Source organism: Haemaphysalis longicornis, unplaced genomic scaffold, assembly GCF_048455015.1.
Source record: "Haemaphysalis longicornis isolate Haplotype H1 unplaced genomic scaffold, Haemaphysalis longicornis Haplotype H1 scaffold_3, whole genome shotgun sequence".
Classification (NCBI taxonomy): Eukaryota; Metazoa; Arthropoda; class Arachnida; order Ixodida; family Ixodidae; genus Haemaphysalis; species Haemaphysalis longicornis.
The window spans coordinates 213307749-213323935 of record NW_027526335.1 but is presented as its reverse complement, the minus strand read 5'-3'; the positions used below and the strand labels follow the sequence as shown (position 1 = coordinate 213323935).

The window sequence follows — 16187 nt, the reverse complement described above, 5'->3', positions numbered from 1 at the left end:
TCGATCAATTGTGTGGCCAGCGCATTGGGCACTGACTCAGCGTAGCGTGGTGTTGCTCTCCTTGCAGGTGGCTCCGCTGGCAGCTGCCACCGCGTGCGTCCACTGTGGCCACAAGTTGGACATCCTGTTGGCACTTCGCCAGGTGGTCCTTCCTCTGCTCACCTGTGGGAGCTTCACAAACACTGCGCGTGCCCACTTCAGTGGCTGCTAGGAGCGCGTAGCTTCGCGGCCTGTGAAAACTGCGGCCGGTCACACCCCTTGCCTTGTGGACTTCTGTGCTGTCCAGTGTTCCCGTGTCTGTGTTCTCTCGCGGTCAACTCCGTGGGTGGCATCGGCTCAACTGTAGTTTGTGACATCGCTCACACGATACCAACGACGTGCCGTGCGCCCATTCGTGAATGTTCCTGAAGACTTTCAATGTGCGCACCTGGTGTGAGAACGTTTCCATCGTTTTTCCTTCCTTTTTTTACGGGGATCGTTATCTTGATAGGCTCCGGAAGTCGCATCCTTGCCTTGGGAGATGCAAAGCTAGGTGCTCTGGGGTGTTCGCGTAAGTGTTTCGGTGGGCAGGCTGGCACTGGGCACCTAGGGGAATAAGTGGCAGAAGGATAGTGGGGCATCTGTTTGAGTGGGAGTCTCTCTTTTTTTCTCTTTTGCGTACCTTTGTCTGGAATCAGCTGGCAAAAATATGTGGCCCAGTTTTCGATTAGAGGCAATGCCATTAGTTCAGACTTGTGCCTGGCTCTGCTGTTGGTGCGCCGTATTTATTGAAAAGCACACCAGCCTTATCCCACTCCTGTCAGAATTGGGAGGATCTGAGCTCATCCAGTGAATAGGAATCGGCAGCATTCTCAGTACATGGCAGCTGGGGAGGACCCACCTTGTCCTGTGGCCCAGTGTAACACATGAAAAGGTAAATAGTGTTTGTGCTCTCCTAGGGGCACCCTGCCCTGTCCAGGTATGCGCAGCTCAGTGAAGAGCGTATATCTGGGTTCACTCTTTGCTTAGCTGGAGTAGATAGTGAGTGTTTATATACGGAGGGCGTGCCATTTCCCCGCACCTGCACGTGCTAACGTTTGCAATTTCTATTTCCTTTTGGTTTGTCTCACCTTTTCTTTTACAGCACATGTGGCATTGTACATGCAAGGCTTCACAGCTTGCAGGTTTTTCATATGGGGGATGTTGGCATTTTTTATCGGAACGTGCACTTCAGAAGTGTCAGACCTTTTTCTTTTCTTACCTTTTTTTTTCTTTTTTGAGCAGCAAGCATACTGCTGGCCTGTGTCGTAGAAAGAAGTTAGTGATGCTAGTTTTAGTATGGGATTAAGGGCCCTTGCAGCCTTTTTTTGTATGGCGTTTGTTTAACGGCTTCCCCAGCAAGGCATGGAAGTGTAACCAGAAGGAGCCTTGTGTATATGCTAGCAGGCTGCCAACAGTATTAGGGGCATTCTTCAATTTTGTGTTGGGTATGCACAACTCTGCTCTGATGGCTGCTTTGGCAGAAAGAAGCTCTATCAAAGCCTTGTGCAGTTTCCTTTGTGGCTGCACATTCTGTACGTATGCCTTTATTTTTGACCAGTGATGAAAGCAGGCTCAGATCTGGGTGCGGAATACTGCAGTCCAGTTTTTCAGACGTGCCTCAGTGCTGTGTTCAGAATTTGCGCACTGTTTTTCAGGACTTGTAAGGGGGCTGCTTAAAGATTTCTGGCTGTCACATATTTTTTTGTGTGTGTGTGTGTGCTTGAAGCTAGGGTCTGATGCACGGTTCTCAGTGGTATATTTGCAGCAGCGTGCGTCCTTACAGTTTGGGAAGACATTCCGTGTATCTATGTCCAGGTAATGCTGCTGCTTCTTGTCTTGCACAGTTGCAAAGCATTGCATCGTCATTTTTTTCTGCACCGAAACTTCTTGAAAGAAATTTTGTGCACTAGGTTCCCACCTGAAGCTGCTGCAGTGTACAAACTGATAGAAAGGAAACATTCCATATGTATAGCTAAAGTAGCGCAGCTAGGAAAAGGAAACGGAAGAGATCATCTAGTTTGTGCCTTTATGGTTTTTCCACCCACCTATGCCCAGTGTAGTTTTCTGTCTTGTCACCTCACTCTGGTATGTGTTTTGGCCGCACCAAAGTACACCTAGCTTATATCGACGTGTTCTTGCTATACCAGGCTCTGTGCGTGCAAGACTACTGCCGGTGGAGTGGCCTCTTTTTGGGGGATGGCTTGACAACAAGGGGCTACCTTCGGGTGGTTTGTCTCTCTCTTGTGTGAGTCTTCTAACTTTTCGTATTGGTACCGGTCTTGGTAGGCAGCTTTGGTTGCTTTGGGCGCCTCCGCCTTTGTTTGCAGTGTGCCTTGCCTTCGGAATATGTAGCTACCGGGTGTTCAGCTCAAGGAGTACTTTACGAATGCCAGCACTCCTTTTTTTCTATCCTAGTCTTTTTGTTGTGGCGTCCAACTGAAGGGGCAGAGCTTTGCAGCGAATGCAGTTTTTTCTTCCTCACTACAAACACTCTGCGTGTTGTCGCAGCCAGAAGTATCCCAGTTGGGGACTGTCGTAACTAGCTGGCATCGAATAAGCAGACGGTGAGCCGTTGTGTTCACCTGTCAGCCTCCGTGGCGGAGGAAGGCAGGCTTCTCCCCTTATGGCTACAGGCTGAGTGAGGGAAGGGTGCAGGGTTTCTTCTGCTAATGCAGGTCTGGGGCTCCCTGCAGACCTGACATCCTCCTGCAAAAAGGGTGTGGAACTTCCCATGTTGGCTGTCAGTTACAGTGGGAAGGGTGCAAGTCATCAGCTCACTGAGCCATTCGTACCGTACATGTGCACCCGTTCGGCTATACTGACTGTAGAAGTACCTAACATTACCGGTAAATGTGCATATCACCCAGCAAGTAGCGAGAGAGATGTATCCCTATGTGAAAGTACCATGTCATATCCACGTGAACACTGCCTCGACGTACAATTCCGCATAGTAACTCTATATTTACTGTTGAAGAAACACATCGATGTCTTTTATTTTTTATTGCTGTTTACGGGGTACTACATACTTCTCTGTAAAGATATGTGCCTGTATTTATCGCGTCTTTTTGCTTGGGGCACCATTAGTGAGAGTGTGCCGCACTGGGCTACTGCACCTGTGAAGCGATTTCCCGCCAAGACGTTCAAATATGCTGTCCTTAAAAAAAACTGCTTCAAGCGCATGCAGTGAATTATATTTGGTGACAAGTTCGAAATGCAGTTTAGGTTCTGATCACTGCCCGCATCACCAGCAATTGCCATTGCCCGAGGCTGCACACAATAGTCCACAGCACACGCTGCCTCCTGCAAAATGCAAAATAGGTGCGGGATTTGAAATGGAGTTCAAGTGTATCTGCCAGCATTGTTGGGTGTTGCATATGTGTGCAGTGTTAAAGCAAATCTTCCAGTCGACGCTACTGGTGCCTCCGACAACACAAATGTTCAAAAAAAGACGTCGCACTGCCACAAAGCTTATGTCCGCTTCTGGCAAGGGAGCACTAATGGGGTGGTATGTGCAGTGATATTCCGAACCTTGTAGCCATTGTGGGCATCTTAGTGCGGAAGGGGTCACTGTGCTCTACATGACTTTGATGTTTTTTCTTCTCGGCAGCTTGTCCATAAAAGGACAAGAAAGGAAGCTTCCAAGGGAGTGGACATACACTTAGCCTTTCATACTCCCACATTAAGTGCAGCAGGGGAGCAGTTCTTCAAACTTTTGTTATTTGCTTGAATACCCTATTTTTGGCTGACCCACAGCTTGCTAGGCTAAGCGCATATATCTTACTGCCCTAGCAGCATTACTGTGAGTCTGGAAGTGAGGTAATTTCTTCTGACCCTTTAGATTCCTGTCACACGAAGTAGTTGAAGTTCTGTACCTTGCGTGTTCAGCATAGATGGCAGCACCCATGGCATGCTGTGGGAGCGCAGTTGGCAGACAGCAGCACAGCAGACTAGTTCTTCTCGGACCAAATTGTGCTCGGTAGTTTCACATTTCCCGTTGGCACATTTCCTTCGAAGTTCCTTGTGAGATTTTGACCGCGTGTGTGGGTTAGGAAATTGATGCTTAGGTGCATTCCTCTTGCCACTGGAACAAGAGCTTTGTCTTCTTGTGCCGTACGTATAATACCCTTTTCTTGGATGATGCAAGCCCACGACACGCTGGCGTCGTCATGCTCACTGTGTCACTTCCGTTGTGTGCACACATCTAAATATGCAGTTTTCTATGCTTCAATCCTACGAGACGGCATGCCCATGAACGGGCAGCAAGTTCGGTGTTCAGCAGCCCTTTCCATCGGTATTGCACTGCTTGTAACATGTTTATGTATGCTTGGTCAGAGGCAGGAGACGGTTTTCTCGGATAAGGGATGCCATCTTAGGCACGCCAGTAGGGGGAGAAAAGAACGAAAGAAGTAACGTTGAGCAGATAAGGCATGAGAATTCACTAGGGACGCTTCTTGGTTCTGTGACGTTTTCTGCACTCGCTAGCTATTCCCAGTGGGATGGCTGCACGCACTGGTTGGCAGAGAAATGTGCCTGGTTGTGGCTGCTGTTAGCGAAGACCCTGGAGGGGAACACGCCGGTCCAGCTAACTCGTGCCACAGAGGCGGCGTTCCGTTCCCATCTGGGTGCAAAATACTTCCAGGCGCTTCCGGCGGATGGCGAACATTGGTTAAAGGTGGTGATAGGCTGTGCCCCACTCGTAAACCCCCAAAGGATACCAAGTCGCCCTTATTAACAAAAAGAGCCCAAAAATGGATCTTTTAAAACGTTTTTGCAATAAAACACGGGAAAAAATTGTTACGCCTGCTGGGGCTCGAGCCCGGGCTGCCTCGCATCAGGATACAGAACTCTACCTCGAGGCCAGAGGGTGAATGGCGGGCTGTTTTTAGTAGTTGCTAAAGAGAATAGCGGGAGTGTTCAAGGCAAACGAGCAGATGGCGCCAGGTTGCACCTAGCTTGCAGCCACAGGGGAGCGGAATCTTATGCCGCAGAGCATTGGGGCCAGTGGGGGCAGAGGTTCCTGGGGTCCATAGGCCCAGGCTGGACTGTCGGTGGTTTTCCAGTCACCTGTCGCTGCCAAGAGCTGCTTTTGCCATTCTCCGTCGTGACAGCTGTGGCTGCTTTTTGCTACACATGCCTCAAGTTAAAAGATACTGACAACATTAGTAGCTCTGTGCAAGTCTTTGGCATCACCCCTGGCAAACTACCGAACTTCCGACCGCACTCCGAGAATTCTGAAAGCACACGTGTGAAGTCGATGAGGGTGTGCAGTTTGATGTTATTAATATACTGGGTTGCACTGGTTCCACATACAAGGGATCTTATATTCTAAGTGCCCCCTTCTCTCCCCATGCACACTGAAAAGTGGCTCGAAATAAAGTGACTGGTCAAAGCTTATATGCCATGGTGGCCCAGTTGGCAAGTCAGAGTCTGCCTGCTGGCCAACACCACCCGAGTGTTTGCCGCCCAAAATTCTTCGTCCACGTTTGCCTACGCTTGCGGATGATTGTGCCTCATCCCATCTGTAGCAAACCATGTCCACTGTGAGAGAAGGGGAAGTGCCTGAGATTTGACGAATGCACTTGCCATGTTACATCTGTGACCTCCAAGAGTTGTGACCTGTGCTGTGGTACGATTGCTACTCAAGCTAAAATTCTAGTGTTCTATTTCTTTCTGGCTTTTTCTAAAAGAGACAAGGTTTTAACTGGTGTGCAAGACTTTGTGCAAGCAACCTTGTTGACCCGGCAAGATGTGCGCTATCGTTTGGTGCCAACAGCTTGTTGAAGTTACAAGGCGGTAATAACTGCACTATTTGATAATGTTCAATTGAAAACTATAAATTAGGCACTGCAAGTTTGAGCTGCAACTGGCTTTCGATACTATGTGTTAATGCTGTTTTGAGGGGCCAGAAAAAAACCTGGTGGGGAGGGGGAATGGCATTGAACTTGGCAGTGGTGTGTGCACATTGCACCTTGCACTAATGTGGGTGAGCTAGTGTTGGCAGTGTTGCAGTATTGTGTGTGTAGTCTTGAAGGAGTTGGACTCTTCGTCCAAGGGCTGCAAGTCCCGCTTGTGCATCTCCTAAGCATGTGCCCTAGCTTTTGTCACTTCATTAGTACACAGTTGCGTTGTGTGAGCAAGTGTGCAAGACCCCATTCTCGTAGCAAACCTGTGGCTAGCCTTTTTGTCGGCGGTCTGCAAAGCAATTCAAAGTGTGTGCACCCTCTCCAACAGACCACTCACATGTTCCAGGCATGTTCTGCAAAAATTGTCAGCCGTGCATCTATGTCAAAGGTTTTATTGTAACACGTTACGATATGCAGAAGGAGATCCCAAAGTCACGGACTGCAACGGGGCCTCCTAAAGGTCCCGTGAGTAAAGTGTCCCCCACTATGCACTGTGTGCTCAGGCCTGTCCCATGTGGAGCTCAAACTATGCGCCGTCTGTGTTGTCCACTGTCAGGATGAGATGCTTCGATCGGGAAAGCTGTTGCTCTTGTTTGTGTGCCGAGAGCGCTTCTTGGGATGTGATGCGTTCAGTACACACTGGGGCGGTTCCTGCCTCTTTTCTTGCCATGCTCTTAGATTTTGGTGTGACACGTAGTTTGCACCCAAGCCCATGCTCTTCCTTTCTATACCTGGTCTGGCTAAGAAAACTCTTGTTTCATATGCATTTTCCAGTGTTTTATACAGCGCAACATTCCAAAGCGAAGGATAGCAGTGTGTTTGTGTTTATTTGCGGTAAGGTTTTTGTTCTTTTGGTTTGTGGGGGCGAGTTCCGCCCAGCTTCACACATTTTAACGACGTCTGGAGAAGCACAAATACGGTATTTTTGATACACCCTTAGTGCACGCACGTAGTAAGTTGGAAGCCGCTGCAATGGTGATTTTGCTCCTGCTATTTTTGTTTCTGCAATGCTGGATTGAAACAGGAGAATTGGGGGCGTCTGTGTTTGAAGGTTTGTTGCATATTTTTCATTTAGGGAGGCATATTTTTTCGAGATGTGTGTTGGGATAACAACTTTCAAGGCATTTGTATTTTGTGGCACCTATAGTGTGATGCGGGAGTGCATTCGATTGGGTTATTTTTTCATTTTTCACAGAGACACCCTTGCTGCACCACGTGTGTGTACGTATATGTTCACGCTTTATGAGCGACCGCAGGCATATCCCGATGATATACCCTACGCAAAGTTGTCAAGTACAAACTGCTCTCTCTCTCTCTTTATATTAAATATATTAGATATATACTATATATATATAAAAGTTATAAAAAAGATATATACAATATATATATATATATATATGGCTGTTGAAGTGAAAAACAAAAAGGAAATGTGACTAACTGTGCATGTGTTCACTATAGAGTATATCGCAGGCTGTACCCCTAGGAAATGGAAAGGGCTAAATAAAATGCTGTCTGTAAGTGGGCGTGCTGTTATCACTCAAGGACTCAACTGCTGGTCGTGTTGTCTGCCTAATTTGCATGTTTCCTGTAAGGTTTCTGGCATTGTTTGATGTTTCTGCTTATGCTAAACTCTGATCTCAGCGGTTCAGATGGAAGTCAAAAGGCACATTTCCAAGAAAATCTACTGCATCACACCCAAGGGGCTTTATACGTGTGTAGTTTTCCATTTCCTTCCCAGCCCCTCATCGTATGATTCAGGTTTGCACCCTTCAAGACGAACTGACCTGCCAATGCCTATGGCTTTGGAAACACGGTACTTGGCTTTCAAAGCGAAGCTTTTTACCTGTACCCCCCAACGGTTCTGTGGCGACCGTTGGTGTCAACAGAAAACTCCCGCAAACAAATAAAAGAAGTTACTGGCGCCATCAGGAATCGAACCTGGAACGAATGGAGAAACGGTGCGAGAGCCCGTTGTCTTACCGATTGAGCTACGAGCCCACGTGGAGACGGGGGGGGAGACAGACGGTGCACTCACCGAGCACATCTGTGTGTTTACCCCCTTCGTTCTCGCTGAATGCCACGTGATAGCTCCACGCAACCTCTCGCGCCGCTGTGCACTCCGCTTAAAGCACATGTAGTGGCCTTGTGCATGCGCTAGGAGTTATAAAACACCAACGCATGGCATCTCGCTTCTCCTCTGTCTCTGCCGCCGATCCCATCGCCTCTGTCGGCGGCAGCACAGACGGGGGAGAAGTCTAACCCGTGTAACACCGGGTTTGAGCTTCCTTTATTTTTGTAAAAAAAAAGAGTTTCGTGTGTTCAATGCAACTCAACCAACCACCGTCCATGAATCGTGTATTAGCTTTAACTTAGCAAAGAATATCTCTTTGAAGTAATGAAGGGTGTGGTTGGGTGCACTTTATTTGTCTCTGGTTTCACTCTTTGTAGAGCCACGTGGGTGAATTCAAGTGAAGTCTCATGGGTAATCGTTGTGGGTGGTTACAGCTTCACTTTTCAACCACCTTCACAGGGTGGATTGGAGTGCATTTATTTCACAAGCCATTTATGTGCTGCACCTGCACACCGCACCAACCATTCATAGTGCTGTAATTATCTCGGCAATCGCCTCTGCTCGGTTGGTGGCAGTGTTGGCTGCCAGCCACTCCTTTCATTACCCTCCGCATTCTATCACCGTCGTTTTCATCGTCTCGCCACCGACTTGCTCCTGCGCTCGCGTCACACTCCGTTTCACGTTATGCATCACCCACACAAGTGGCAACACAACACATCCAAACGTGCCCAGTTTGGCTGATATGGAGCCAAAGTTAAATGCAAAGTCTCTGCAATGTATTGCCTTGAGAGTAAATAAATAAATAAATAAAAATTACGCCCATCTTCCCGCGAGGGAACCCTGATGTGATGCGACGCATCGGGGGGTTTCAATTGGCGTTTTCATTGGGTTGATTCTCCTGTAGCGCCCTCTGTTTGGCGCTCTTAGCCGGCGCCTTGGCGCCGGCTATTAATGACGAGAATAAAGAAACGAGTGGCGCGTGCTTGGTGCGCCAGCACGGCACGGGCAGTTCGATTCCGTAAGCCTGCCGCGCTGGTACTTCCTCTCTTGCGCTGCGCTGCGACCCCGCGGTACTCGACAGTGGTGACTCCGGACTAAGACATGACCGACCCCCGCAACCTCGCGCCCTCGGGCCCTCTTTTGCCTGAAGGTTCGTCGCGGCCGCCGGACGTCGCAGTCATACAGCTCCGTCTGCCCACCTTCATGCGCAAGAACCCACACGTTTGGTTCGCCCAGGTCGAAGCCGTCTTCGATCTGCACCGCGTCACCTCGGAGACTACTCGGTTTCGCCACTTGCTTTGCAACCTGCCTCCTAAGGTGGCTGATGAAGTGGCAGACGTCATCGGTGCACCTTTGAACGATGCTCCGTACCAGCGGCTCAAGCAGAGTATTTTGGACCGAACCACGGCGTCCGAGAGCGTGCGCCTCCGGCACCTGCTCACCCACGAAGAGATTGGAGATCGCCGCCCTTCCCAGCTGCTCATCACCATGCGACAGCTCGTGGGCGCGCGCAACGTGGACTCGAACGGTGCACTTTTAAAGGAGCTCTTTCTGCAGCGCTTGCCACAGTCCACTGGCATCGTTTTAGCTGCTGCAGGGGACTTTACCCTCGACCGCGCCGCCGAGCTTGCCGATAGAGTTCACGACGCGACTTCTCCCTCAGTCGCTATCCTCGCTTCGACAGCAGAGTTATCGGCCGTGTCCCGCTTAGAGGCTCGGATCGATCAACTCGCCGCTTCCATTCAAGCGCTTAGGACGTCCTCTGATCGCCGATGCGGCTCCTCCCCACGTCCTAGCCGTCGTTCGCCTTCCCCGGGAGGTTCTTGCTCGCGCAGCCCTCGAAGCTCGTCTATCTGCTGGTACCATCGCACTTTCCAGCACCGCGCCCGTCACTGCACTTCCCCATGCAGCTGGTCGGGAAACGCGACGCGAGATCACTGATGGCGGCATGTGACCTCGCCTTACAACGCGGCCGGCCGCCTTTTCCTGGTCACGGATCGCATTTCTGGTTTGCGCTTCCTTGTAGACACGGGTGCTGAGGTCAGTGTATTACCAGCCACCAAGGATGAGCGTACTTCTAAGTCAACTGGGCCTACGCTTCGTGCAGCCAACTCTACCTCTATTGCCACGTATGGTCTGCGGTCTCTCACCCTCGACCTTGGTTTGCGGCGTGCCTTCCGGTGGGTCTTCGTAGTAGCCGACGTCAATCGGCCCATCCTCGGCTCCGATTTCCTGACCCATTCTGACCTAGACGTCGGCATGCGTCACCATCGCCTGATTGACAGCAAGACGCGCCTTTCCATCCTGGGCGTACTGTCTACTGTCGCTCCAACTGGCATCTGCACGCTGCTTCCCTCGTCGCCGTACGCAAGAATCCTCGAAGGCTTCCCTGAGGTTACGAGACCCTGCAACTTAAAGCAGCCGTCCAAGCATAGCGTTACTCACCACATCGTCACGCGTGGCCCACCAATGGCAGCTCGGCCTCGCCGCCTCTTCGGTGAGCGCCTGGCGACTGCTAAACGTGAATTCGAGCACATGCTGAAACTCGGTATTATCCGTCCATCGTCCAGCAACCACGCGTGTCCACTGCATATGGTTCCAAAGAAAAGTGGAGACTGGCGTCCCTGCGGAGATTACCGGGCGCTCAACGCTAAGACAGTCCACGACAGCTATCCCCTACCCCACACCCAGGATTTCACAAGCCACTTGGAAGGGTGCACTATTTTTAGCAAAGTGGACCTTGTCAAGGCATATCGCCAAATCCCCGTTGAGCCTGCCGATATCCCGAAGACGGACATCACTACACCCTTCGGCTTGTTTGAGTATGTGCGCATGCCCTATGGGGCATGCGCCCTTTGGGCTACGCAACGCAGCTCAAACATTTCGAAGGTTTATCGCCGAGGTGACCCGCGGCCTTCCGGCTGCATTTGCGTACATTGACGACATCCTCGTCGCGAGTCCCACTCCACAAGATCACGAGCGTCATCTCCGAGAACTCTTTGAACGGCTTCAACAATTTGGCCTGGTTGTCAACGCCCAGAAATGCGTCTTCGGGTCGTCCGAGCTCGAGTTCCTGGGCCATCACATCTCGGCGCAGGGAATTCGCCCTTTACCCTCTCACGTTCAAGCCGGGAAGGACTTCCCCGAACCTACCAGCCTCCGCCAGCTTCGTGAGTTCCTGGGCCTGGTGAATTTCTCGCGACGCTTTATACCCCACTGCGCCGAGCTTCTGCATCCACTGACTGAGCTTCTTCGCATAACCAAGAGCTCCTCATCCGCGATTTCCTGGTCTCCCGAAGCTCAAGCCGCTTTCAACGCTGCTAAACAAGCCGTCGCCGATTCGGTGCTTCTCATCCACCCGAGAACCGACGTCCCCACTCGCATCATGGTGGATGCATCCAGCGTTGCAATCGGCGCTGTTCTCTAGCAGAGAATCGATTCCGAGTGGCACCCGCTGGGTTTCTTCTCTCGGAAGCTCCAACCTGCCGAGACGCGCTACAGCGTTTTTGGTCGTGAGCTGCTCGCCATTTACGCCACCATCCAGCACTTCGGCACTTTTAGATGCGACGCTCAGAGCATCTCTTATCGGCGGCCCTGTCCTTCCTGCGTGCGTCCGTTGTCCGCGTGCGTCCGTTGTTGTCCGCAGCCACGCTCCCCCTCTCCTCTCCGATAGGCATTGGATTGGATTCGATTGGATTGACTTGGCTTGACTTGGATTTGGATGGGATTAAACTGGATTGTGTTGGATTGTGTTGCGTCATAGCCGCGGCACTCTCTCTCCGCGGTCTCCACTCCTTCGGGCGCGCTGCGCATATAGCCGGTGTACCGCTCTCCGGCGGCCTTTCGGTCGACGGTTGCTCTCCGCTTGCGCTTGAACCCCCCTCAGCGTCGCATCACACCAGGGTTCCCGCGAGGGGAGGTGGGCGTAATTTTTTTGAGGGCCAGTTCTTTGACGTTCTTACGGACAGTAAAGATCGTTTCCCCGAAGTCCGGTGTCGATCAGGAACCCAATCGCCCGGGCTCCGGTTGATTTGGCAGGAGGCCGGCAGGGCGACGGTGTTGAAGTTCTTGGAGACGGCGGTCGAATTGACGAACTCGAGGCGTTGAGGTTAAGTGAAAAGAAAGTTTATATACAACTATTTACAGCAGGGTAACTGGGTACATGAGTAGTAAAAGGAAAAACTTCGAACTTCAGCTAGACGCTAGCTCCGAGTGCGCACAAATCACTCGAGCTCCTCAACGTCGTCTAACTCACCTATTCTCAGAGCGTACACAAACCGCTCGAGAAACGACGGCCGAGACTCTGTCTCGCCGCAAGATCCGTCTAGTTGCCCGGTACGGCGTTGTACCCTTAACCTCCGACGCGATCTTAACCTCTAGCCTAGGGGGCTCACAAATCCCAACCTAGCTTTAACGGTCGAGACTTCTTGTCCCGCCGGGAACTGCCCAGCTCGGCGTTCAGACCAGAACGATTTCGTACGGCCAAGTTCGGCCTTATAAAACCTCGAGATCACCCCCTCTCGGGAACGCCCCTGTAGCTTTCGTACACGCGCGAGGGAGTGCCCAAATTCACGTAGACAGCTGTCACTCAGCCCGCCACGGAATATTCAATGAATCGCCGCCATCTTTAGGTCAACGGACCGCTCGCGGGCCAGCAGGCGCGTAAGACCCCGAGGGGTGAGAGCGAAAGACGCGATTGTGCGTCATGCTGACCGGGGCGCGTTAACAATGGAGACTCGTGTGGCGCTCGTCCCGACGCCGGTGATCCCACCACCTCCGCGCGTCAAGCAGACGTTCCCGGAATCCGGCGGCGCTGTCTGCTTTCTCAATTGGGGATTATTCCCGTGGTATGCGGTGGGCCAGACAATCCGTCTCCCGTGCACGCCGTGACGAATTGGCGACGGCTGCAGCGTAGTCTATAGTGCTGGGCCACCAGACAGAGCGGCGGGTTCTCACGCGCAGCTCGGGCGCCTGGCCGCTAATCTCATAAGTGGACCTTACAACTCCCCCCTTTAAGAGGGTTACTGGACCTCTTGGTTCAGTCAATCCAAAAAGAATTTAAAAGGGCCACTCGTTTCATCTCTCCTTCAGCAATAACAGCGGAACAAACAAACAAAAAAAACACGTGGAAGGAGCTAGGGATAACCACAAATGAGCCCCCTTCTATTTCTGCAGCTGATCCGAACTCTCTCCCGCCTAAACTACAAACACAACCTATTCACTAGCCGTTCAACAGGGACGGAATACTCTAGCAAACCGGAAACACACCAAAAAAATGCTAAAAACACTAAGTGCGGGTAATTGGGTCGTGTCTCCGGGGCTCGTAAACGCCACGAACAACAACTCAACCTATAACACTGATGCGCGCTATAACAGCAACCACGCACAAATATTCCGGCACTCGATAACAAGAACAAAAGGAATAAGGACTGGCAAAGAACACGGGCAATTTTGCAGTCAACAAAAATAAAACGTTAAGAAAGTTTGCATTGTCGCTATGCGCACGCACGCAAATGTTCTCCGTGACAGCGTGGCATGATAACGTTCCTTCGAGAATGTTCAGCTGTGCTTTCGCTCACTTGCGGTGCACAGAAAGTTCGGTTCGGTGCGCCGATCGATCAATTCTGTGCACGGATCGAGCCCCCAAGGCCTCTCATCACGCACAACCACGGCACACACGCACACACACCACCGAGAAAAAGGACGGGTGAACGGGAACGTTCACGTCCGTCGTGGCGGTGTTAAGGCTCGGAGGCAGTTCAATACTAGCCCCCCCCCCCCCCTCCCCCCAAGCAACAATCTGAAAGCAGGGGAGTGCATTCGCGTACTTCCAGTCCCCTCTGCAGATGATCCAGACCGCGCTGCGTTAAATGTCAACGCAAGTCTCGACAATTTAGCCCCATGAGGCGAACACAACTTCGGGGAAGACGGAGTGGTATCACAAAATGCGACCCCGTTTCCTGCCCCATAGGCCACGCGGCCATGCCTCTCCAATGCCCCAACGTAAGGCAATGCTGCGCGCTGGCGGCGTGAGCGAAGGGTTGATGCTGGAGCGGAATGTCGGCCCGCGAACGCGACAACCTTCACGGGGTCATTCTTTCCCTTACGTATAGAGTGCCCCACGTCAACAACCTCAAAAACATCTGTTATTACCAAAAACCGCTCGTGCACGCTAGGTGCATTCTGAGCAGCGGCCTGACCAAGACAGTTTTTCAGCCGTCCCAGCACGCACTCATCCTGCCACAACTCAGAGCTCGGGCCTGTGACACACGGCCAGGTCACGGAACCCCGTGCGTCAACCTTTCCAGCGCGGCTCCCGACTAAATCTCGGTAATGGCCGCAACCAACACTAAAGCTACGAAGCTCTATCTCAGACACCGGTTTCGCGAGATCGCCGATTGCGTCTCGTTCCTCTGTTTCAACTGTAGCTGCCTCCTCACGTGGTTTTTCCCTCTCCTTCGCAACCTCCTCGGGAGCTCTCATTCTTGGTTTCGCAGTCTCCACGCATGCGTTTTCGTGTTCTCCATCGACCTCCTCGGTTACACTCTCACCATCAAGACTACCAAACCCACGCGACATCTCCGTATCGTTCCTACCCTCTTCAAACGTTCTGGGCTCCCCATCCTCCGTCTTCTCGCGTTCTCTCTCACTTCCTCGTCCATTTTCTACATGTTCAACCCAGTCCACCTTCTCAGCTCCCTTATCCGCCCTTAACTCCTGCTTTTCCTCAGCCTGATCGTCAACTCCGTCTCTTTTTCGCTCCGTCTCGTCACATGCTTTCTCGTCTTCTATCTCCGTTCTCTTCTGGGCGAGCTCCTGAACGCCCGACACGGAGTTCGCTTTCTCGTGCAACTTTCGAGCGTAATTGGGAGTGCGGCGGGCCCCAAGACTTTCCTGCGAGACTCCAGTCTCCTCCGGTCCCCCGATTAGAATTTGGGTACCGCTCGTGCCAGCAAGTTCAGCATGCATTAGCGCAGTGTCCGGTGCAAACGTAACTTGCGGCCATACACTCGCAACAGGGCTACCCTTTGACTCCGCGCTCGCTGGAACACTCCTCACGCTCGCTTCTCTTTCCATGCAGCTGTTCCCGGCTGAGCCGCTCGCCACCTGTGCGCAGCCACGGCCGCTATCTCGTTCTCGCGCGGCTTCAAGTTGAAAAACGGGCTGCCCCCATTCAACTTTGCTGTCAGTGCGTAACTGGGCCTGCTCGACGGGTTCTGCCCTATGCGCTGCAGCTCCATCCCCAAACTTTGCCTGCGAGGCTGCTCGTCATGTTCGAGCATCACTTCATTACACCGCTCTACGGTATCACCGGCCGCGCCTACCTCGTCGCTCCTCATCCCAATGTCCATCTCCGCGCATTCGACATCGGCGGAAATGCTAGCCTCGTGTAGGGAGTCACGGCTGCTTGCTTTGTCATCGCAATGTACAACCTCCAAACGCTGGCCGGAACCATTCAACTTCGCGGTCGCTACACAGCTAGCTGGGTCTGAGCCCCATTGTTTCTGCTCGCGGGTGTCCGAGTGCAAGGTCGTCTGCCTTCTCCGCTCCAGCTCCAACTCATACCTTCGCAACCGCTCTTCAGATTCGAGCCGAAGTTTTAAATGCATAGCATTTTAGTAACTCACAATGTCACGCGGCGTTTTTGCATACGCTCCTTTGATTCCCGCGCCGCTTTTCTCTCTCGCTCCGCCGCCTCTCGCGCTCTTTCCTCTGCTTCGCGCTTCTTTTCTCTCTCTCTCCGCCGCCTCTCGCGCTCTTTCCTCCGCTTCGCGCGCTTCTTTTCTCTCCCGCTCCGCCGCCTTTCTCTCTCGCTCCTGAAACTCGAACTCCATTCGTCTAAGAATTATTGTCTCAGACTCCGCTTGGACCACTCCTCCTGCCGCCGTGCCTTCTTGAGGTGGCGCCTCATGTGTCTGACCATTTCCGTCTCCTTCCGCCATGTTCGTCTGCATGCTCCGCGTGACTACCATGCAACCCCAGACTCAGCCTACACCGCCACAACGAAGCGCAAGAAATCCCACTCACCCGCGCATTCGGTGGTCGGCTGCCGCGTCGCTGGCTCCGTGCGCTGGCTTGCCTCTGCCGCTCCACTCCGCGCGGAGCTCGGCCGCCGCCGATGAAGGCTGGCTTGCGTCTGCTTGCGGCCCCTGGTTGCGGCCTGGTGATTTCTTCTGCCAAATCCTGTCGGC

The 16187-nt window shown here is 52.2% G+C and overlaps 1 protein-coding gene across 6 annotated transcripts in view; it reads left to right on the top strand.

Annotated features, from left to right (window-relative positions):
* The window catches only part of Tsp5d (Tetraspanin 5D), a 110327-nt gene extending 102885 nt beyond the window's left edge, over nucleotides 1-7442 (top strand). For 4 of the 6 annotated variants that reach the window (XM_077705034.1, XM_077705035.1, XM_077705030.1 and 1 more), the window contains exon 9: nucleotides 68-7442. The gene's annotated coding sequence lies outside the window, so the exon portion shown is untranslated. Of the gene's footprint in view, nucleotides 1-45 lie in introns of all 6 variants that reach the window. The other 2 variants (XM_077705031.1, XM_077705033.1) reach the window with 1 other exon arrangement.
* Nucleotides 7443-16187: the final 8745 nt, after the last annotated feature.